Here is a 24,857-nt window from a genome sequence, read left to right as displayed (position 1 = left end):
TTTCAGAGCTCTCCATACGCTCTGCGCAAATGTGTACACCTCTCTGGACACGGACGATCTGTACGCCACCGTTCTTCTGCACTCTCGACTTCAGATGCTCCAAGATGGAACGGAGAACGCCGTCGTCGTCATCGAACTCCGGCGCATTCCTTCGGCAGCGGATGCTGCAACACAAGGTAGAAGCCCAAGTTAGTACAGAAAAACCTAAAGAACAATCTACTACTCATCCTGCATTCATTAAAACCATGAAATTTTTTCAGAGCTCTCCATACGCTCTGCGCAAATGTGTACACCACTCTGGACCCGGACAATCTGTACGCCACCGTTGTTCTGCACTACTGTCTTTCATGCTCTAAGAAGGAACGGAGAACGCCGTCGTCGTCATTGAACTCCGGCGCATTCTTTCGGCAGCGGATGCTGCAACACACGATAGGAGCACAATCTAGTACATGAGAACCTAAGCAACAATCTACTACTCACCCTGCATTCATTAGAATCATGAAATCCTTTAAGAGATCTCCATATGCTCTGCGCCTGTGTATACACCTCTCTGGACACGGACGAACGGTACGCCACCGTTCTTCTGGACTATCGTCTTCACATGCTCCAAGATGGAACAGAGAACGCCGTCGTCGTCATTGAACTCCGGCGCACTCATTCGGCAGCGGATGCTGCAACACAAGATAGAAGCCCACGTCAGTACAGGAGAACCTAAAGAACAATCTTCTACTCATCCTGCATTCATTAGAACCATGAAATCCTTTCAGAGCTCTCCATGCGCTCTGCGACAGTGTATACACCTCTCTGGACACGGACGATCTGTACGCCACCCTTCTTTTGCAATATAGTCTTCACATGCTCCAAGATGGAACGGAGAACGCCGTCGTCTTTATTGTACTTCGACGCATTCATCGGCAGTGGATGCTGCAACACAAGATAGGAGCCCAAGTCAGTACAGGAGAACCCAAGGAACAATCTACTACTCACCCTGCATTCATTAGAACCATGAAATCCTTTCAGAGCTCTCCATACGCTCTGCGGAAGTGTATACACCTCTCTGGACACGGACGAACGGTATGCCATCATTATTCTGCACTATCGTCTTCACATGCTCCAAGATGGAACGGAGAACACCGTCGTCGTCATTGAACTCTGGTGCATTCATTCGGCACCGGATGGTGCAACACAAGGTAGAAGCCCAAGTTAGTACAGAAACACCTAAAGAACAATCTACTACTCATCCTGCATTCATCAGAACCATGAAATCCTTTCAGAGTTCCCCATACACTCTGTGCCAGTGTATACACCTCTCTAGACACGTACGATCGGTACGCCACCGTTCATCACTGTCGTCTTTACATGCTCCAAGAAGGAACGGAAAACGCCGCCGTCGTCATTGAAATCCGGCGCATTCTTTCGGCAGCGGATGCTGCAACACAAGATAGGAGCCTAAGTGAGTACAGGAGAATCTAAGGAACAATCTACTAGTCATCCTGCATTCAATAGAGCCATGAAATTTTTTCAGACCTCTCCATACGCTCTGCGCAAATGTGTACACCTCTCTGGACACGGACGATCTGTACGCCACCTTTCTTCTGCACTCTCGACTTCAGATGCTCCAAGATGGAACGGAGAACGCCGTCGTCGTCATCGAACTCCGGCGCATTCCTTCGGCAGCGGATGCTGCAACACAAGGTAGAAGCCCAAGTTAGTACAGAAAAACCTAAAGAACAATCTACTACTCATCCTGCATTCATTAAAACCATGAAATTTTTTCAGAGCTCTCCATACGCTCTGCGCAAATGTGTACACCACTCTGGACCCGGACAATCTGTACGCCACTGTTCTTCTGCACTATTGTCTTTCATGCTCTAAGAAGGAACGGAGAACGCCGTCGTCGTCATTGAACTCCGGCGCATTCTTTCGGCAGCGGATGCTGCAACACACGATAGGAGCGCAATCTAGTACATGAGAACCTAAGGAACAATCTACTACTCACCCTGCATTCATTAGAATCATGAAATCCTTTAAGAGATCTCCATATGCTCTGCGCCTGTGTATACACCTCTCTGGACACGGACGAACGGTACGCCACCGTTCTTCTGGACTATCGTCTTCACATGCTCCAAGATGGAACGGAGAACGCCGTCGTCGTCATTGAACTCCGGCGCACTCATTCGGCAGCGGATGCTGCAACACAAGATAGAAGCCCACGTCAGTACAGGAGAACCTAAAGAACAATCTTCTACTCATCCTGCATTCATTAGAACCATGAAATCCTTTCAGAGCTCTCCAAACGCTCTGCGCTCGTGTATACACCTCTCTGGACACGGACGAACGGTACGCCACCGTTCTTCTGCGCTTTCGTCTTCACATGCTCCAAGATGAAACGGAGAGCGCCGTCGTCGTCATTGAACTCCGGCGCATTCATCGGCAGCGGATGCTGCAACACAAGATAGAAGCCCAAGTCAGTACAGGAGAACCTAAAGAACAATCTACTACTCATCCTGCATTCATTAGAACCATGAAATCCTTTCAGAGCTCTCCATACGCTCTGCGCCATTGTATACACCTCTCATGACACGGACCAACGGTACGCCATCGCTCTTCTGTGCTATCGTCTTCACATGCTCCAAGATGGAACGGAGAATGCCGTCGTCTTCATTGTACTCCGGCGCATTCATCGGCAGCGGATGCTGCAACACACGATAGGAGCCCAATCCAGTACATGAGAACCTAAGGAACAATCTACTACTCACCCTGCATTCCTTAGAACCATGAAATCCTTTAAGAGCTCTCCATATGCTCTGCGCCAGTGTATACACCTCTCTGGACACGGACGAACGGTACGCCACCGTTCTTCTGCACTATCGTCTTCACATGCTCCAAGATGAAACGGAGAACGCCGTTGTCGTCATTGAACTCCGGCGCATTCATCGGCAGCGGATGCTGCAACACAAGATAGGAGCCCAAATCAATACAGGAGAACCTAAGGAACAATCTACTACTCATCCTGCATTCATTAGAACCATGAACTCCTTTCAGAGCTCTCCATACAGTCTGCGCCAGGGTATACACCTCTCTGGACACGGAAGATCTGTACGCCACCGTTCATCTGCAGGGTCGTCTTTACATGCTCCAAGAAGGAACGGAGAACGCCGTCGTCGTCATTGAACTCCGTCGCATTCTTTCGGCAGCGGATGCTGCAACACAAAATAGGAGCCTAAGTCAGTACAGGAGAATCTAAGGAACAATCTACTAGTCATCCTGCATTCATTAGAACCATGAAATTTTTTAGAGCTCTCCATACGCTCTGCGCAAATGTGTACACCACTCTGGACACGGACAATCTGTACGCCACCGTTCTTCTGCACTATCGTCTTCACATGCTCCAAGATGGAACGGAGAATGCCGTCGTCTTCATTGTATTCCGGCGCATTCATCGGCAGCGGATGCTGCAACACACGATAGGAGCCCAATCCAGTACATGAGAACCTAAGGAACAATCTACTACTCACCCTGCATTCCTTAGAACCATGAAATCCTTTCAGAGCTCTCCATACGCTCTGCGACAGTGTATACACCTCTCTGGACACGGGCGATCTGTACGCCACCCTTCTTCTGAACTATAGTCTTCACATGCTCCAAGATGGAACGGAGAACGCCGTCGTCGTCATTGAACTCCGGCGCATTCATTCGGCAGCGGATGCTGCAACACACGATAGGAGCCCAATCTAGTACATGAGATCCTAAGGAACAATCTACTACTCACCCTGCATTCATTAGAACCATGAAATCCTTTAAGAGCTCTCCATATGCTCTGCGCCAGTGTATACACCTCTCTGGACACGGACGAATGGTTCGCCACCGTTCTTCTGCACTATCGTCTTCACATGCTCCAAGATGAAACGGAGAACGCCGTTGTCGTCATTGAACTCCGGCGCATTCATCGGCAGCGGATGCTGCAACACAAGATAGAAGCCCAAGTCAGTACAGGAGAACCTAAAGAACAATCTACTACTCATCCTGCATTCATTAGAACCATGAAATCTTTACAGAGCTCTCCATATGCTCTGCGCCAGTGTATACACCTCTCTGGATACGGACGAACGGTACGCCACCGTTCTTCTGGACTATCGTCTTCACATGCTCCAAGATGGAACGGAGAACGCCGTCGTCGTCATTGAACTCCGGCGCACTCATTCGGCAGCGGATGCTGCAACACAAGACAGAAGCCCAAATCAGTACAGGAGAACCTAAAGAACAATCTTCTACTCATCCTGCATTCATTAGAACCATGAAATCCTTTCAGAGCTCTCCATACGCTCTGCGACAGTCTATAAACCTCTCTGGACACGGACGATCTGTACGCCACCCTTCTTCTGCACTATAGTCTTCACATGCTCCAAGATGGAACGAAGAACGCCGTCGTCTTCATTGTACTCCGGCGCATTCATTCGGCACCGGATGGTGCAACACAATGTAGACGCCCAATCAGTACAGGAGAACATAAAGAACAATCTACTACTCATCCTGCATTCATTAGAGCTATGAAATCCTTTAAGAGCTCTCCATACGCTCTGCGACAGTGTATACACCTCTCTGGGAACGGACGATCTGTCCGCCCCCGTTCTTCTGCACTATCGTCTTCAGATGCTCCAAGATGAAACAGAGAACGCCGTCGTCGTCATTGATCTCTGGCGCAATCATTCGGCAGCGAATGCTGCAACACAAGATAGAAGCCCAAGTGAGTACAGGAGAACCTAAAGAACAATCTACAACTCATCCTGCATTCATTACAACCATGAAATCCTTTCAGAGCTGTCCATACGCTCTGCGCCAGTGTATACACCTCTCTGGACACGGACGATCTGTACGCCACAGTTCTTGTCCACTATGGTCTTCAGATGCTCCAAGATGGAACGGAGAGTGCCGTCGTCGTCATTGAACTCCCTCGCATCCATTCGGCAGCGGATGCTGCAACACAAGATAGGAGCCCAAGTCAGTACAGGAGAACCGAAGGATCAATCTGCTACTCATCCTGCATTCATTAGAAGCATGAAATCCTTTCAGAGCTCTTCATACGTTCTGCGCCAGTGGATAAACCTCTCATGACATGGACGAACGGTACAAATCGTTCTTCTGTGCTATCGTCTTCACATGCTCCAATATGGAACGGAGAACGCCGTCGTCTTCATTGTAGTCCGGCGCAAGCATCGGCAGCGGATGCTGCAACACAAGATAGAAGCCCAAGTCAGTACAGGAGAAGCTAAAGAACAATCTACTACTCACCCTGCATTCATTAGAACCATGAAATCCTTTCAGAGCTCTCCATGCGCTCTGCGACAGTGTATACACCTCTCTGGACACGGACGATCTGTACGCCACCCTTCTTTTGCAATATAGTCTTCACATGCTCCAAGATGGAACGGAGAACGCCGTCGTCTTCATTGTACTCCGACGTATTCATCGGCAGTGGATGCTGCAACACAAGATAGGAGCCCAAGTCAGTACAGGAGAACCCAAGGAACAATCTACTACTCACCCTGCATTCATTAGAACCATGAAATCCTTTCAGAGCTCTCCATACGCTCTGCGGAAGTGTATACACCTCTCTGGACACGGACGAACGGTACGCCATCATTCTTCTGCACTATCGTCTTCACATGCTCCAAGATGGAACGGAGAACACCGTCGTCGTCATTGAACTCTGGCGCATTCATTCGGCACCGGATGGTGCAACACAAGGTAGAAGCCCAAGTTAGTACAGAAACACCTAAAGAACAATCTACTACTCATCCTGCATTCATCAGAACCATGAAATCCTTTCAGAGTTCCCCATACACTCTGTGCCAGTGTATACACCTCGCTGGACAAGTACGATCGGTACGCCACCGTTCATCACTGTCGTCTTTACATGCTCCAAGAAGGAACGGAAAACGCCGTCGTCGTCATTGAAATCCGGCGCATTCTTTCGGCAGCGGATGCTGCAACACAAGATAGGAGCCTAAGTGAGTACAGGAGAATCTAAGGAACAATCTACTAGTCATCCTGCATTCAATAGAGCCATGAAATTTTTTCAGAGCTCTCCATACGCTCTGCGCAAATGTGTACACCTCTCTGGACACGGACGATCTGTACGCCACCGTTCTTCTGCACTCTCGACTTCACATGCTCCAAGATGGAACGGAGAACGCCGTCGTCGTCATCGAACTCCGGCGCATTCCTTCGGCAGCGGATGCTGCAACACAAGGTAGAAGCCCAAGTTAGTACAGAAAAACCTAAAGAACAATCTACTACTCATCCTGCATTCATTAAAACCATGAAATTTTTTCAGAGCTCTCCATACGCTCTGCGCAAATGTGTACACCACTCTGGACCCGGACAATCTGTACGCCACCGTTCTTCTGCACTATTGTCTTTCATGCTCTAAGAAGGAACGGAGAACGCCGTCGTCGTCATTGAACTCCGGCGCATTCTTTCGGCAGCGGATGCTGCAACACACGATAGGAGCGCAATCTAGTACATGAGAACCTAAGGAACAATCTACTACTCACCCTGCATTCATTAGAATCATGAAATCCTTTAAGAGATCTCCATATGCTCTGCGCCTGTGTATACACCTCTCTGGACACGGACGTACGGTACGCCACCGTTCTTCTGGACTATCGTCTTCACATGCTCCAAGATGGAACGGAGAACGCCGTCGTCGTCATTGAACTCCGGCGCACTCATTCGGCAGCGGATGCTGCAACACAAGATAGAAGCCCACGTCAGTACAGGAGAACCTAAAGAACAATCTTCTACTCATCCTGCATTCATTAGAACCATGAAATCCTTTCAGAGCTCTCCATGCGCTCTGCGACAGTGTATACACCTCTATGGACACGGACGATCTGTACGCCACCCTTCTTTTGCAATATAGTCTTCACATGCTCCAAGATGGAACGGAGAACGCCGTCGTCTTCATTGTACTCCGACGCATTCATCGGCAGTGGATGCTGCAACACAAGATAGGAGCCCAAGTCAGTACAGGAGAACCCAAGGAACAATCTACTACTCACCCTGCATTCATTAGAACCATGAAATCCTTTCAGCGCTCTCCATACGCTCTGCGGAAGTGTATACACCTCTCTGGACACGGACGAACGGTACGCCATCATTCTTCTGCACTATCGTCTTCACATGCTCCAAGATGGAACGGAGAACACCGTCGTCGTCATTGAACTCTGGCGCATTCATTCGGCACCGGATGGTGCAACACAAGGTAGAAGCCCAAGTTAGTACAGAAACACCTAAAGAACAATCTACTACTCATCCTGCATTCATCAGAACCATGAAATCCTTTCAGAGTTCCCCATACACTCTGTGCCAGTGTATACACCTCTCTAGACACGTACGATCGGTACGCCACCGTTCATCACTGTCGTCTTTACATGCTCCAAGAAGGAACGGAAAACGCCGTCGTCGTCATTGAAATCCGGCGCATTCTTTCGGCAGCGGATGCTGCAACACAAGATAGGAGCCGAAGTGAGTACAGGAGAATCTAAGGAACAATCTACTAGTCATCCTGCATTCAATAGAGCCATGAAATTTTTTCAGAGCTCTCCATACGCTCTGCGCAAATGTGTACACCTCTCTGGACACGGACGATCTGTACGCCACCGTTCTTCTGCACTCTCGACTTCAGATGCTCCAAGATGGAACGGAGAACGCCGTCGTCGTCATCGAACTCCGGCGCATTCCTTCGGCAGCGGATGCTGCAACACAAGGTAGAAGCCCAAGTTAGTACAGAAAAACCTAAAGAACAATCTACTACTCATCCTGCATTCATTAAAACCATGAAATTTTTTCAGAGCTCTCCATACGCTCTGCGCAAATGTGTACACCACTCTGAACCCGGACAATCTGTACGCCACCGTTCTTCTGCACTATTGTCTTTCATGCTCTAAGAAGGAACGGAGAACGCCGTCGTCGTCATTGAACTCCGGCGCATTCTTTCGGCAGCGGATGCTGCAACACACGATAGGAGCGCAATCTAGTACATGAGAACCTAAGGAACAATCTACTACTCACCCTGCATTCATTAGAATCATGAAATCCTTTAAGAGATCTCCATATGCTCTGCGCCTGTGTATACACCTCTCTGGACACGGACGAACGGTACGCCACCGTTCTTCTGGACTATCGTCTTCACATGCTCCAAGATGGAACGGAGAACGCCGTCGTCGTCATTGAACTCCGGCGCACTCATTCGGCAGCGGATGCTGCAACACAAGATAGAAGCCCACGTCAGTACAGGAGAACCTAAAGAACAATCTTCTACTCATCCTGCATTCATTAGAACCATGAAATCCTTTCAGAGCTCTCCAAACGCTCTGCGCTCGTGTATACACCTCTCTGGACACGGACGAACGGTACGCCACCGTTCTTCTGCGCTATCATCTTCACATGCTCCAAGATGAAACGGAGAGCGCCGTCGTCGTCATTGAACTCCGGCGCATTCATCGGCAGCGGATGCTGCAACACAAGATAGAAGCCCAAGTCAGTACAGGAGAACCTAAAGAACAATCTACTACTCATCCTGCATTCATTAGAACCATGAAATCTTTACAGAGCTCTCCATATGCTCTGCGCCAGTGTATACACCTCTCTGGATACGGACGAACGGTACGCCACCGTTCTTCTGGACTATCGTCTTCACATGCTCCAAGATGGAACGGAGAACGCCGTCGTCGTCATTGAACTCCGGCGCACTCATTCGGCAGCGGATGCTGCAACACAAGACAGAAGCCCAAATCAGTACAGGAGAACCTAAAGAACAATCTTCTACTCATCCTGCATTCATTAGAACCATGAAATCCTTTCAGAGCTCTCCATACGCTCTGCGACAGTCTATAAACCTCTCTGGACACGGACGATCTGTACGCCACCCTTCTTCTGCACTATAGTCTTCACATGCTCCAAGATGGAACGAAGAACGCCGTCGTCTTCATTGTACTCCGGCGCATTCATTCGGCACCGGATGGTGCAACACAATGTAGACGCCCAATCAGTACAGGAGAACATAAAGAACAATCTACTACTCATCCTGCATTCATTAGAGCTGTGAAATCCTTTAAGAGCTCTCCATACGCTCTGCGACAGTGTATACACCTCTCTGGGAACGGACGATCTGTCCGCCCCCGTTCTTCTGCACTATCGTCTTCAGATGCTCCAGGATGAAACAGAGAACGCCGTCGTCGTCATTGAACTCTGGCGCAATCATTCGGCAGCGAATGCTGCAACACAAGATAGAAGCCCAAGTGAGTACAGGAGAACCTAAAGAACAATCTACAACTCATTCTGCATTCATTACAACCATGAAATCCTTTCAGAGCTGTCCATACGCTCTGCGCCAGTGTATACACCTCTCTGGACACGGACGATCTGTACGCCACAGTTCTTGTCCACTATGGTCTTCAGATGCTCCAAGATGGAACGGAGAGTGCCGTCGTCGTCATTGAACTCCCTCGCATCCATTCGGCAGCGGATGCTGCAACACAAGATAGGAGCCCAAGTCAGTACAGGAGAACCGAAGGATCAATCTCCTACTCATCCTGCATTCATTAGAAGCATGAAATCCTTTCAGAGCTCTTCATACGTTCTGCGCCAGTGGATAAACCTCTCATGACATGGACGAACGGTACGCCATCGTTCTTCTGTGCTATCGTCTTCACATGCTCCAATATGGAACGGAGAACGCCGTCGTCTTCATTGTAGTCCGGCGCAAGCATCGGCAGCGGATGCTGCAACACAAGATAGAAGCCCAAGTCAGTACAGGAGAAGCTAAAGAACAATCTACTACTCATCCTGCATTCATTAGAACCATGAAATCCTTTCAGAGCTCTCCATGCGCTCTGCGACAGTGTATACACCTCTCTGGACACGGAAGATCTGTACGCCACCCTTCTTTTGCAATATAGTCTTCACATGCTCCAAGATGGAACGGAGAACGCCGTCGTCTTCATTGTACTCCGACGTATTCATCGGCAGTGGATGCTGCAACACAAGATAGGAGCCCAAGTCAGTACAGGAGAACCCAAGGAACAATCTACTACTCACCCTGCATTCATTAGAACCATGAAATCCTTTCAGAGCTCTCCATACGCTCTGCGGAAGTGTATACACCTCTCTCGACACGGACGAACGGTACGCCATCATTCTTCTGCACTATCGTCTTCACATGCTCCAAGATGGAACGGAGAACACCGTCGTCGTCATTGAACTCTGGCGCATTCATTCGGCACCGGATGGTGCAACACAAGGTAGAAGCCCAAGTTAGTACAGAAACACCTAAAGAACAATCTACTACTCATCCTGCATTCATCAGAACCATGAAATCCTTTCAGAGTTCCCCATACACTCTGTGCCAGTGTATACACCTCTCTGGACACGTACGATCGGTACGCCACCGTTCATCACTGTCGTCTTTATATGCTCCAAGAAGGAACGGAAAACGCCGTCGTCGTCATTGAAATCCGGCGCATTCTTTCGGCAGCGGATGCTGCAACACAAGATAGGAGCCTAAGTGAGTACAGGAGAATCTAAGGAACAATCTACTAGTCATCCTGCATTCAATAGAGCGATGAAATTTTTTCAGAGCTCTCCATACGCTCTGCGCAAATGTGTACACCTCTCTGGACACGGACGATCTGTACGCCACCGTTCTTCTGCACTCTCGACTTCAGATGCTCCAAGATGGAACGGAGAACGCCGTCGTCGTCATCGAACTCCGGCGCATTCCTTCGGCAGCGGATGCTGCAACACAAGGTAGAAGCCCAAGTTAGTACAGAAAAACCTAAAGAACAATCTACTACTCATCCTGCATTCATTAAAACCATGAAATTTTTTCAGAGCTCTCCATACGCTCTGCGCAAATGTGTACACCACTCTGGACCCGGACAATCTGTACGCCACCGTTCTTCTGCACTATTGTCTTTCATGCTCTAAGAAGGAACGGAGAACGCCGTCGTCGTCATTGAACTCCGGCGCATTCTTTCGGCAGCGGATGCTGCAACACACGATAGGAGCGCAATCTAGTACATGAGAACCTAAGGAACAATCTACTACTCACCCTGCATTCATTAGAATCATGAAATCCTTTAAGAGATCTCCATATGCTCTGCGCCTGTGTATACACCTCTCTGGACACGGACGTACGGTACGCCACCGTTCTTCTGGACTATCGTCTTCACATGCTCCAAGATGGAACGGAGAACGCCGTCGTCGTCATTGAACTCCGGCGCACTCATTCGGCAGCGGATGCTGCAACACAAGATAGAAGCCCACGTCAGTACAGGAGAACCTAAAGAACAATCTTCTACTCATCCTGCATTCATTAGAACCATGAAATCCTTTCAGAGCTCTCCATGCGCTCTGCGACAGTGTATACACCTCTCTGGACACGGACGATCTGTACGCCACCCTTCTTTTGCAATATAGTCTTCACATGCTCCAAGATGGAACGGAGAACGCCGTCGTCTTCATTGTACTCCGACGCATTCATCGGCAGTGGATGCTGCAACACAAGATAGGAGCCCAAGTCAGTACAGGAGAACCCAAGGAACAATCTACTACTCACCCTGCATTCATTAGAACCATGAAATCCTTTCAGAGCTCTCCATACGCTCTGCGGAAGTGTATACACCTCTCTGGACACGGACGAACGGTACGCCATCATTCTTCTGCACTATCGTCTTCACATGCTCCAAGATGGAACGGAGAACACCGTCGTCGTCATTGAACTCTGGCGCATTCATTCGGCGCCGGATGGTGCAACACAAGGTAGAAGCCCAAGTTAGTACAGAAACACCTAAAGAACAATCTACTACTCATCCTGCATTCATCAGAACCATGAAATCCTTTCAGAGTTCCCCATACACTCTGTGCCAGTGTATACACCTCTCTAGACACGTACGATCGGTACGCCACCGTTCATCACTGTCGTCTTTACATGCTCCAAGAAGGAACGGAAAACGCCGTCGTCGTCATTGAAATCCGGCGCATTCTTTCGGCAGCGGATGCTGCAACACAAGATAGGAGCCGAAGTGAGTACAGGAGAATCTAAGGAACAATCTACTAGTCATCCTGCATTCAATAGAGCCATGAAATTTTTTCAGAGCTCTCCATACGCTCTGCGCAAATGTGTACACCTCTCTGGACACGGACGATCTGTACGCCACCGTTCTTCTGCACTCTCGACTTCAGATGCTCCAAGATGGAACGGAGAACGCCGTCGTCGTCATCGAACTCCGGCGCATTCCTTCGGCAGCGGATGCTGCAACACAAGGTAGAAGCCCAAGTTAGTACAGAAAAACCTAAAGAACAATCTACTACTCATCCTGCATTCATTAAAACCATGAAATTTTTTCAGAGCTCTCCATACGCTCTGCGCAAATGTGTACACCACTCTGGACCCGGACAATCTGTACGCCACCGTTCTTCTGCACTATTGTCTTTCATGCTCTAAGAAGGAACGGAGAACGCCGTCGTCGTCATTGAACTCCGGCGCTTTCCTTCGGCAGCGGATGCTGCAACACACGATAGGAGCGCAATCTAGTACATGAGAACCTAAGGAACAATCTACTACTCACCCTGCATTCATTAGAATCATGAAATCCTTTAAGAGATCTCCATATGCTCTGCGCCTGTGTATACACCTCTCTGGACACGGACGAACGGTACGCCACCGTTCTTCTGGACTATCGTCTTCACATGCTCCAAGATGGAACGGAGAACGCCGTCGTCGTCATTGAACTCCGGCGCATTCATCGGCAGCGGATGCTGCAACACAAGATAGGAGCCCAAATCAATACAGGAGAACCTAAGCAACAATCTACTACTCATCCTGCATTCATTAGAACCATGAAATCCTTTCAGAGCTCTCCATACAGTCTGCGCCAGGGTATACACCTCTCTGGACACGGAAGAACTGTACGCCACCGTTCATCTGCAGGGTCGTCTTTACATGCTCCAAGAAGGAACGGAGAACGCCGTCGTCGTCATTGAACTCCGTCGCATTCTTTCGGCAGCGGATGCTGCAACACAAAATAGGAGCCTAAGTCAGTACAGGAGAATCTAAGGAACAATCTACCAGTCATCCTGCATTCATTAGAACCATGAAATTTTTTAGAGCTCTCCATACGCTCTGCGCAAATGTGTACACCACTCTGGACACGGACAATCTGTACGCCACCGTTCTTCTGCACTATCGTCTTCACATGCTCCAAGATGGAACGGAGAATGCCGTCGTCTTCATTGTATTCCGGCGCATTCATCGGCAGCGGATGCTGCAACACACGATAGGAGCCCAATCCAGTACATGAGAACCTAAGGAACAATCTACTACTCACCCTGCATTCCTTAGAATCATGAAATCCTTTCAGAGCTCTCCATACGCTCTGCGACAGTGTATACACCTCTCTGGACACGGGCGATCTGTACGCCACCCTTCTTCTGCACTATAGTCTTCACATGCTCCAAGATGGAACGGAGAACGCCGTCGTCGTCATTGAACTCCGGCGCATTGATTCGGCAGCGGATGCTGCAACACACGATAGGAGCCCAATCTAGTACATGAGATCCTAAGGAACAATCTACTACTCACCCTGCATTCATTAGAACCATGAAATCCTTTAAGAGCTCTCCATATGCTCTGCGCCAGTGTATACACCTCTCTGGATACGGACGAACGGTACGCCACCGTTCTTCTGGACTATCGTCTTCACATGCTCCAAGATGGAACGGAGAACGCCGTCGTCGTCATTGAACTCCGGCGCACTCATTCGGCAGCGGATGCTGCAACACAAGACAGAAGCCCAAATCAGTACAGGAGAACCTAAAGAACAATCTTCAACTCATCCTGCATTCATTAGAACCATGAAATCCTTTCAGAGCTCTCCATACGCTCTGCGCCCGTGTATACACCTCTCTGGACACGGACGAACGGTACGCCACCGTTCTTCTGCACTATCATCTTCACATGCTCCAAGATGAAACCGAGAACGCCGTCGTCGTCATTGAACTCCGGCGCATTCATCGGCAGCGGATGCTGCAACACAAGATAGAAGCCCAAGTCAGTACAGGAGAACCTAAAGATCAATCTACTACTCTACCTGCATTCATTAGAACCATGAAATCCTTTAAGAGCTCTCCATATGCTCTGCGCCAGTGTATTCACCTCTCTGGACACGGACGAACGGTACGCCACCGTTCTTCTGCACTTTCGTCTTCACATGCTCCAAGATGAAACGGAGAACGCTGTTGTCGGCATTGAACTCCGGCGCATTCATCGGCAGCGGATGCTGCAACACAAGATAGGAGCCCAAATCAATACAGGAGAACCTAAGGACCAATCTACTACTCATCCTGCATTCATTAGAACCATGAAATCCTTTCAGAGCTCTCCATACAGTCTGCGCCAGGGTATACACCTCTCTGGACACGGACGATCTGTACGCCACCGTTCTTCTGCACTCTCGACTTCAGATGCTCCAAGATGGAATGGAGAACGCCGTCGTCGTCACCGAACTCCGGCGCATTACTTCGGCAGCGGATGCTGCAACACAAGTAGAAGCCCAAGTTAGTACAGGAAAGCCTAAAGAACAATCTACTTCTCATCCTGCATTCATTAGAACCATGAAATTTTTTCAGAGCTCTCCATACGCTCTGCGCAAATGTGTACACCACACTGGACACGGACAATCTGTACGCCACCGTTCTTCTGCACTATTGTCTTTACATGCTCTACGAAGGAACGGAGAACGCCGTCGTCGTCATTGAACTCCGGCGCATTAATTCGGCAGTGGATGCTGCAACACAAGATAGGAGACCAAGTCAGTATAATTGAACCTAAGGAACAATCTACTACTCATCCTGCATTCATTAGAACCATAAATCCTTTAAGAGCTCTCCATACGCTCTGCGACAGTGTATACACCTCTCTGGACACGGACGATCTGTACGCCACCCTTCTTCTGCACTATAGTCTTCACATGCTCCGAGATGGAACGGAGAACGGCGTCGTCGTCATTGAACTCCGGCGCATTCATTCGGCAGCGGATGCTGCAACACACGATAGGTGCCCAATCCAGTACATGAGAACCTAAGGAACGATCTACTACTCACCCTGCATTCATTAGAACCATGAAATCCTTTAAGAACTCTCCATATGCTCTGCGCCAGTGTATACACCTCTCTGGACACTGAGGAACGTTACGCCACTGTTCTTCTGCACTATCGTCTTCACATGCTCCAAGATGGAACAGAGAACGCCATCGTCGTCATTGAACTCCGGCGCACTCATTCAGCAGCGGATGCTGCAACACAAGATAGAAGCCCAAGTCAGTACAGGAGAACCTAAAGAACAATCTACTACTCATCCTGCATTCATTAGAACCATGAAATCCTTTCAGAGCTCTCCATACGCTCTGCGCCAGTGTATACACCTCTCTGGACACAGACGAACGGTACGCCATCATTCTTCTGTGCTATCGTCTTCACATGCTCCAAGATGGAACGGAGAACGCCGTCGTATTCATTGTACTCCGACGCATTCATCGGCAGCGGATGCTGCAACACACGATAGGAGCCGAATACAGTACATGAGAACCTAAGGAACAATCTACTACTCACCCTGCATTCCTTAGAAAAGTGAAATCCTTTAAGAGCTCTCTATATGCTCTGCGCCAGTGTATACACCTCTCTGGACACGGACGAACGGTACGCCACCGTTCTTCTGCACTATCGTCTTCACATGCTCCAAGACGGAACGGAGAACGCCGTCGTCGTCATTGAATCGGCAGCGGATGGTGCAACACAATGTAGAAGCCCATGTCAGTACAGTAGAACCTAAAGAACAATCTACTACTCAACCTGCATTCATTACAACCATGAAATCCTTTCAGAGCTCTCCATACGCTCTGCGACAGTGTATACACCTCTCTGGACACGGGCGATCTGTACGCCACCCTTCTTCTGCACTATAGTCTTCACATGCTCCAAGATGGAACGGAGAACGCCGTCGTCGTCATTGAATTCCGGCGCATTCATTCGGCAGCGGATGCTGCAACACACGATAGGAGCGCAATCTAGTACATGAGAACCTAAGGAACAATCTACTACTCACCCTGCATTCATTAGAATCATGAAATCCTTTAAGAGATCTCTATATGCTCTGCGCCTGTGTATAAACCTCTCTGGACACGGACGAACGGTACGCCACCATTCTTCTGGACTATCGTCTTCACATGCTCCAAGATGGAACGGAGAACGCCGTCGTCGTCATTGAACTCCGGCGCATTCATTCGGCAGCGGATGCTGCAAACACGATAGGAGCCCAATCTAGTACATGAGAACCTAAGGAACAATCTACTACTCACCCTGCATTCATTAGAACCATGAAATCCTTTAAGAGCTCTCCATATGCTCTGCGCCAGTGTATACACCTCTCTGGACACGGACGAACTGTACGCCACCGTTCTTCTGCACTATCGTCTTCACATGCTCCAAGATTAAACGGAGAACGCCGTCGTCGCCATTGAACTCCGGCGCAATCATTCGGCAGCGGATGCTGCAACACAAGATAGAAGCCCAAGTCAGTACAGGAGAACTTAAAGAACAATCTACTACTCATCCTGCATTCATTAGAACCATGAAATCCTTTCAGAGCTCTCCATACGCTCTGCGCCCGTGTATACACCTCTCCGGACACGGATGAACGGTACGCCATCGTTCTTCTGCACTATCGTCTTCACATGCTCCAAGATGGAACGGAGAATGCCGTCGTCTTCATTGTATTCCGGCTCATTCATCGGCAGCGGATGCTGCAACACACGATAGGAGCCCAATCCAGTACATGAGAACCTAAGGAACAATCTACTCCTCACCCTGCATTCCTTAGAACCATGAAATCCTTTCAGAGCTCTCCATACGCTCTGCGACAGTGTATACACCTCTCTGGACACGGGCGATCTGTACGCCACCCTTCTTCTGCACTATAGTCTGCACATGCTCCAAGATGGAATGGAGAACGCCGTCGTCGTCATTGAACTCCGGCGCATTCACGCGGCAGCGGATGCTGCAACACACGATAGGAGCCCAATCTAGTACATGAGAACCTAAGGAACAATCTACTACTCACCCTGCATTCATTAGAATCATGAAACCCTTTAAGAGCTCTCCATATGCTCTGCGTCAGTGTATACACCTCTCTGGACACGGACGAATGGTACGCCACCGTTCTTCTGCACTATCGTCTTCACATGCTCCAAGATGAAACGAAGAACGCCGTTGTCGTCATTGAACTCCGGCGCATTCATCGGCAGCGGATGCTGCAACACAAGATAGAAGCCCAAGTCAGTACAGGAGAACCTAAAGAACAATCTAATACTCATCCTGCATTCATTAGAACCATGAAATCTTTACAGAGCTCTCCATGCGCTCTGCCACAGTGTATAGACCTCTCTGGACACGGGCGATCTGTACGCCACCCTTCTTCTGCACTATAGTCTTCACATGCTCCAAGATGGAACGGAGAACGCCGTCGTCGTCATTGAATTCCGGCGCATTCATTCGGCAGCGGATGCTGCAACACACGATAGGAGCGCAATCTAGTACATGAGAACCTAAGGAACAATCTACTACTCACCCTGCATTCATTAGAATCATGAAATCCTTTAAGAGATCTCCATATGCTCTGCGCCTGTGTATAAACCTCTCTGGACACGGACGAACGGTACGCCACCGTTCTTCTGGACTATCGTCTTCACATGCTCCAAGATGGAACGGAGAACGCCGTCGTCGTCATTGAACTCCGGCGCACTCATTCGGCAGCGGATGCTGCAACACAAGATAGAAGCCTACGTCAGTACAGGAGAACCTAAAGAACAATCTTCTACTCATCCTGCATTCATTAGAACCATGAAATCCTTTCAGAGCTCTCCAAACGCTCTGCGCTCGTGTATACACCTCTCTGGACACGGACGAACGGTACGCCACCGTTCTTCTGCGTTATCGTCTTCACATGCTCCAAGATGAAACGGAGAACGCCGTCGTCGTCATTGAACTCCGGCGCATTCATCGGCAGCGGATGCTGCAACACAAGATAGAAGCCCGAGTCAGTACCGGAGAACCTAAAGAACAATCTACTACTCATCCTGCATTCATTAGAACCATGAAATCCTTTCAGAGCTCTCCATACGCTCTGCGCCATTGTATACACCTCTCATGACACGGACGAACGGTACGCCATCGCTCTTCTGTGCTACCGTCTTCACATGCTCCAAGATGGAACGGAGAATGCCGTCGTCTTCATTGTACTCCGGCGCATTCATCGGCAGCGGATGCTGCAACACACGATAGGAGCCCAATCCAGTACATGAGAACCTAAGGAACAATCTACTACTCACCCTGCATTCATTAGAACCATGAAATCCTTTAAGAGCACTCCATATGCTCTGCGCCAGTGTATACACCTCTCTGGACACGGACGAACGGTACGCCACCGTTCTTCTGCACTATCGTCTTCACATGCTCCAAGATGAAACGGAGAACGCCGTTGTCGTCATTGAACTCCGGCGCGTTCATCGGCAGCGGATGCTGCAACACAAGATAGGAGCCCATACAGGACCTAAGGAACAATCTACTACTCATCCTGCATTCATTAGAACCATGAAATCCTTTCATAGATCTCCATACAGTCTGCGCCAGGGTATACACCTCTCTGGACACGGACGATCTGTACGCCACCGTTCATCTGCACGGTCGTCTTTACATGCTCCAAGAAGGAACGGAGAACGCCGTCGTCGTCATTGAACTCCGTCGCATTCTTTCGGCAGCGGATGCTGCAACACAAAATAGGAGCCTAAGTCAGTACAGGACAATCTAAGGAACAATCTACTAGTCATCCTGCATTCATTAGAACCATGAAATTTTTTTAGAGCTCTCCATACGCTCTGCGCAAATGTGTACACCACTCTGGACACGGACAATCTGTACGCCACCGTTCTTCTGCACTATTGTCTTCACATGCTCCAAGATTAAACGGAGAACGCCGTCGTCGCCATTGAACTCCGGCGCAATCATTCGGCAGCGGATGCTGCAACACAAGATAGAAGCCCAAGTCAGTACAGGAGAACTTAAAGAACAATCTACTACTCATCCTGCATTCATTAGAACCATGAAATCCTTTCAGAGCTCTCCATACGATCTGCGCCCGTGTATACACCTCTCCGGACACGGATGAACGGTACGCCATCGTTCTTCTGCACTATCGTCTTCACATGCTCCAAGATGGAACGGAGAATGCCGTCGTCTTCATTGTATTCCGGCTCATTCATCGGCAGCGGATGCTGCAACACACGATAGGAGCCCAATCCAGTACATGAGAACCTAAGGAACAATCTACTCCTCACCCTGCATTCCTTAGAACCATGAAATCCTTTCAGAGCTCTCCATACGCTCTGCGACAGTGTATACACCTCTCTGGACACGGGCGATCTGTACGCCACCCTTCTTCTGCACTATAGTCTGCACATGCTCCAAGATGGAACGGAGAACGCCGTCGTCGTCATTGAACTCCGGCGCATTCACGCGGCAGCGGATGCTGCAACACACGATAGGAGCCCAATCTAGTACATGAGAACCTAAGGAACAATCTACTACTCACCCTGCATTCATTAGAATCATGAAACCCTTTAAGAGCTCTCCATATGCTCTGCGTCAGTGTATACACCTCTCTGGACACGGACGAATGGTACGCCACCGTTCTTCTGCACTATCGTCTTCACATGCTCCAAGATGAAACGAAGAACGCCGTTGTCGTCATTGAACTCCGGCGCATTCATCGGCAGCGGATGCTGCAACACAAGATAGAAGCCCAAGTCAGTACAGGAGAACCTAAAGAACAATCTACTACTCATCCTGCATTCATTAGAACCATGAAATCTTTACAGAGCTCTCCATGCGCTCTGCCACAGTGTATACACCTCTCTGGACACGGGCGATCTGTACGCCACCCTTCTTCTGCACTATAGTCTTCACATGCTCCAAGATGGAACGGAGAACGCCGTCGTCGTCATTGAATTCCGGCGCATTCATTCGGCAGCGGATGCTGCAACACACGATAGGAGCGCAATCTAGTACATGAGAACCTAAGGAACAATCTACTACTCACCCTGCATTCATTAGAATCATGAAATCCTTTAAGAGATCTCCATATGCTCTGCGCCTGTGTATAAACCTCTCTGGACACGGACGAAAGGTACGCCACCGTTCTTCTGGACTATCGTCTTCACATGCTCCAAGATGGAACGGAGAACGCCGTCGTCGTCATTGAACTCCGGCGCACTCATTCGGCAGCGGATGCTGCAACACAAGATAGAAGCCTACGTCAGTACAGGAGAACCTAAAGAACAATCTTCTACTCAACCTGCATTCATTAGAACCATGAAATCCTTTCAGAGCTCTCCAAACGCTCTGCGCTCGTGTATACACCTCTCTGGACACGGACGAACGGTACGCCAGCGTTCTTCTGCGTTATCGTCTTCACATGCTCTAAGATGAAACGGAGAACGCCGTCGTCGTCATTGAACTCCGGCGCATTCATCGGCAGCGGATGCTGCAACACAAGATAGAAGCCCGAGTCAGTACAGGAGAACCTAAAGAACAATCTACTACTCATCCTGCATTCATTAGAACCATGAAATCCTTTCAGAGCTCTCCATACGCTCTGCGCCATTGTATACACCTCTCATGACACGGACGAACGGTACGCCATCGCTCTTCTGTGCTATCGTCTTCACATGCTCCAAGATGGAACGGAGAATGCCGTCGTCTTCATTGTACTCCGGCGCATTCATCGGCAGCGGATGCCGCAACACACGATAGGAGCCCAATCCAGTACATGAGAACCTAAGGAACAATCTACTGCTCACCCTGCATTCATTAGAACCATGAAATCCTTTAAGAGCTCTCCATATGCTCTGCGCCAGTGTATACACCTCTCTGGACACGGACGAACGGTACGCCACCGTTCTTCTGCACTATCGTCTTCACATGCTCCAAGATGAAACGGAGAACGCCGTTGTCGTCATTGAACTCCGGCGCGTTCATCGGCAGCGGATGCTGCAACACAAGATAGGAGCCCAAATCAATACAGGAGAACCTAAGGAACAATCTACTACTCATCCTGCATTCATTAAAACCATGAAATCCTTTCATAGATCTCCATACAGTCTGCGCCAGGGTATACACCTCTCTGGACACGGACGATCTGTACGCCACCGTTCATCTGCACGGTCGTCTTTACATGCTCCAAGAAGGAACGGAGAACGCCGTCGTCGTCATTGAACTCCGTCGCATTCTTTCGGCAGCGGATGCTGCAACACAAAATAGGAGCCTAAGTCAGTACAGGAGAATCTAAGGAACAATCTACTAGTCATCCTGCATTCATTAGAACCATGAAATTTTTTAGAGCTCTCCATACGCTCTGCGCAAATGTGTACACCACTCTGGACACGGACAATCTGTACGCCACCGTTCTTCTGCACTATTGTCTTCACATGCTCCAAGATTAAACGGAGAACGCCGTCGTCGCCATTGAACTCCGGCGCAATCATTCGGCAGCGCATGCTTCAACACAAGATAGAAGCCCAAGTCAGTACAGGAGAAGCTAAAGAAATATCTACTACTCATCCTGCATTCATTAGAACCATGAAATCCTTTCAGAGCTCTCCATACGCTCTGCGCCCGTGTATACACCTCTCCGGACACGGATGAACGGTACGCCACCGTTCTTCTGCACTATCGTCTTCACATGCTCCAAGATGGAACGGAGAATGCCGTCGTCTTCATTGTATTCCGGCGCATTCATCGGCAGCGGATGCTGCAACACACGATAGGAGCCCAATCCAGTACATGAGAACCTAAGGAACAATCTACTACTCACTCACCCTGCATTCCTTAGAACCATGAAATCCTTTCAGAGCTCTCCATACGCTCTGCGACAGTGTATACACCTCTCTGGACACGGGCGATCTGTACGCCACCCTTCTTCTGCACTATAGTCTTCACATGCTCCAAGATGGAACGGAGAACGCCGTCGTCGTCATTGAACTCCGGCGCATTCATTCGGCAGCGGATGCTGCAACACACGATAGGAGCCCAATCTAGTACATGAGAACCTAAGGAACAATCTACTACTCACCCTGCATTCATTAGAACCATGAAATCCTTTAGGAGCTCTCCATATGCTCTGCGCCAGTGTATACACCTCTCTGGACACGGACGAATGGTACGCCACCGTTCTTCTGCACTATCGTCTTCACATGCTCCAAGATGAAACGGAGAACGCCGTTGTCGTCATTGAACTCCGGCGCATTCATCGGCAGCGGATGCTGCAACACAAGATAGAAGCCCAAGTCAGTACTGGAGAACCTAAAGAACAGTCTACTACTCATCCTGCATTCATTAGAACCATGAAATCTTTACAGAGCTCTCCATGCGCTCTGCGATAGTGTATACACCTCTCTGGACACGGGCGATCTGTACGCCACCCTTCTTCTGCACTATAGTCTTCACATGCTCCAAGATGAAACGGAGAACGCCGTCGTCGTCATTGAACTCCGGCGCATTCATTCGGCAGCGGATGCTGCAACACACGATAGGAGCCCAATCTAGTACATGACAACCTAAGGAACAATCTACTACTCACCCTGCATTCATTAGAATCATGAAATCCTTTAAGAGATCTCCATATGCTCTGCGCCAGTGTATACACCTCTCAGGATACGGACGAACGGTACGCCACCGTTCTTCTGGACTATCGTCTTCACATGCTCCAAGATGGAACGGAGAACGCCGTCGTCGTCATTGAACTCCGGCGCACTCATTCGGCAGCGGATGCTGCAACACAAGATAGAAGCCCAAATCAGTACAGGAGAACCTAAAGAACAATCTTCTACTCATCCTGCATTCATTAGAACCATGAAATCCTTTCAGAGCTTTCCATACGCTCTGCGCCCGTGTATACACCTCTCTGGACACGGACGAACGGTACGCCACCGTTCTTCTGCACTATCGTCTTCACATCCTCCAAGATGAATCGAGAACGCCGTCGTCGTCATTGAACTCCGGCGCATTCATCGGCATCGGATGCTGCAACACAAGATAGAAGCCCAAGTCAGTACAGGAGAACCTAAAGAACAATCTACTACTCATCCTGCATTCATTAGAACCATGAAATCCTTTCAGAGCTCTCCATACGCTCTGCGCCATTGTATACACCTCTCATGACACGGACGAACGGAACGCCATCGCTCTTCTGTGCTATCGTCTTCACATGCTCCAAAATGGAACGGAGAATGCCGTCGTCTTCATTGTACTCCGGCGCATTCATCGGCAGCGGATGCTGCAACACACGATATGAGCCCAATCCAGTACATGAGAACCTAAGGAGCAATCTACTACTCACCCTGCATTCATTAGAACCATGAAATCCTTTAAGAGCTCTCCATATGCTCTGCGCCAGTGTATACACCTCTCTGGACACGGACGAACGGTACGCCACCGTTCTTCTGCACTATCGTCTTCACATGCTCCAAGATGAAACGGAGAACGCCGTTGTCGTCATTGAACTCCGGCGCGTTCATCGGCAGCGGATGCTGCAACACAAGATAGGAGCCCAAATCAATACAGGAGAACCTAAGGAACAATCTACTACTCATCCTGCATTCATTAGAACCATGAAATCCTTTCATAGATCTCCATACAGTCTGCGCCAGGGTATACACCTCTCTGGACACGGACGATCTGTACGCCACCGTTCATCTGCACGGTCGTCTTTACATGCTCCAAGAAGGAACGGAGAACGCCGTCGTCGTCATTGAGCTCCGTCGCATTCTTTCGGCAGCGGATGCTGCAACACAAAATAGGAGCCTAAGTCAGTACAGGAGAATCTAAGGAACAATCTACTAGTCATCCTGCATTCATTAGAACCATGAAATTTTTTTAGAGCTCTCCATACGCTCTGCGCAAATGTGTACACCACTCTGGACACGGACAATCTGTACGCCACCGTTCTTCTGCACTATTGTCTTCACATGCTCCAAGATTAAACGGAGAACGCCGTCGTCGCCATTGAACTCCGGCGCAATCATTCGGCAGCGGATGCTGGAACACAAGATAGAAGCCCAAGTCAGTACAGGAGAACTTAAAGAACAATCTACTACTCATCCTGCATTCATTAGAACCATGAAATCCTTTCAGAGCTCTCCATACGCTCTGCGCCCGTGTATACACCTCTCCGGACACGGATGAACGGTACGCCATCGTTCTTCTGCACTATCGTCTTCACATGCTCCAAGATGGAACGGAGAATGCCGTCGTCTTCATTGTATTCCGGCTCATTCATCGGCAGCGGATGCTGCAACACACGATAGGAGCCCAATCCAGTACATGAGAACCTAAGGAACAATCTACTCCTCACCCTGCATTCCTTAGAACCATTAAATCCTTTCAGAGCTCTCCATACGCTCTGCGACAGTGTATACACCTCTCTGGACACGGGCAATCTGTACGCCACCCTTCTTCTGCACTATAGTCTGCACATGCTCCAAGATGGAACGGAGAACGCCGTCGTCGTCATTGAACTCCGGCGCATTCATTCGGCAGCGGATGCTGCAACACACGATAGGAGCCCAATCTAGTACATGAGAACCTAAGGAACAATCTACTACTCACCCTGCATTCATTAGAACCATGAAATCCTTTAGGAGCTCTCCATATGCTCTGCGCCAGTGTATACACCTCTCTGGACA

The sequence above is a fragment of the Amblyomma americanum genome, chromosome 1 (assembly GCF_052857255.1).
Source record: "Amblyomma americanum isolate KBUSLIRL-KWMA chromosome 1, ASM5285725v1, whole genome shotgun sequence".
Taxonomy (NCBI): Eukaryota; Metazoa; Arthropoda; class Arachnida; order Ixodida; family Ixodidae; genus Amblyomma; species Amblyomma americanum.
This window is presented reverse-complemented; position numbering follows the sequence as displayed.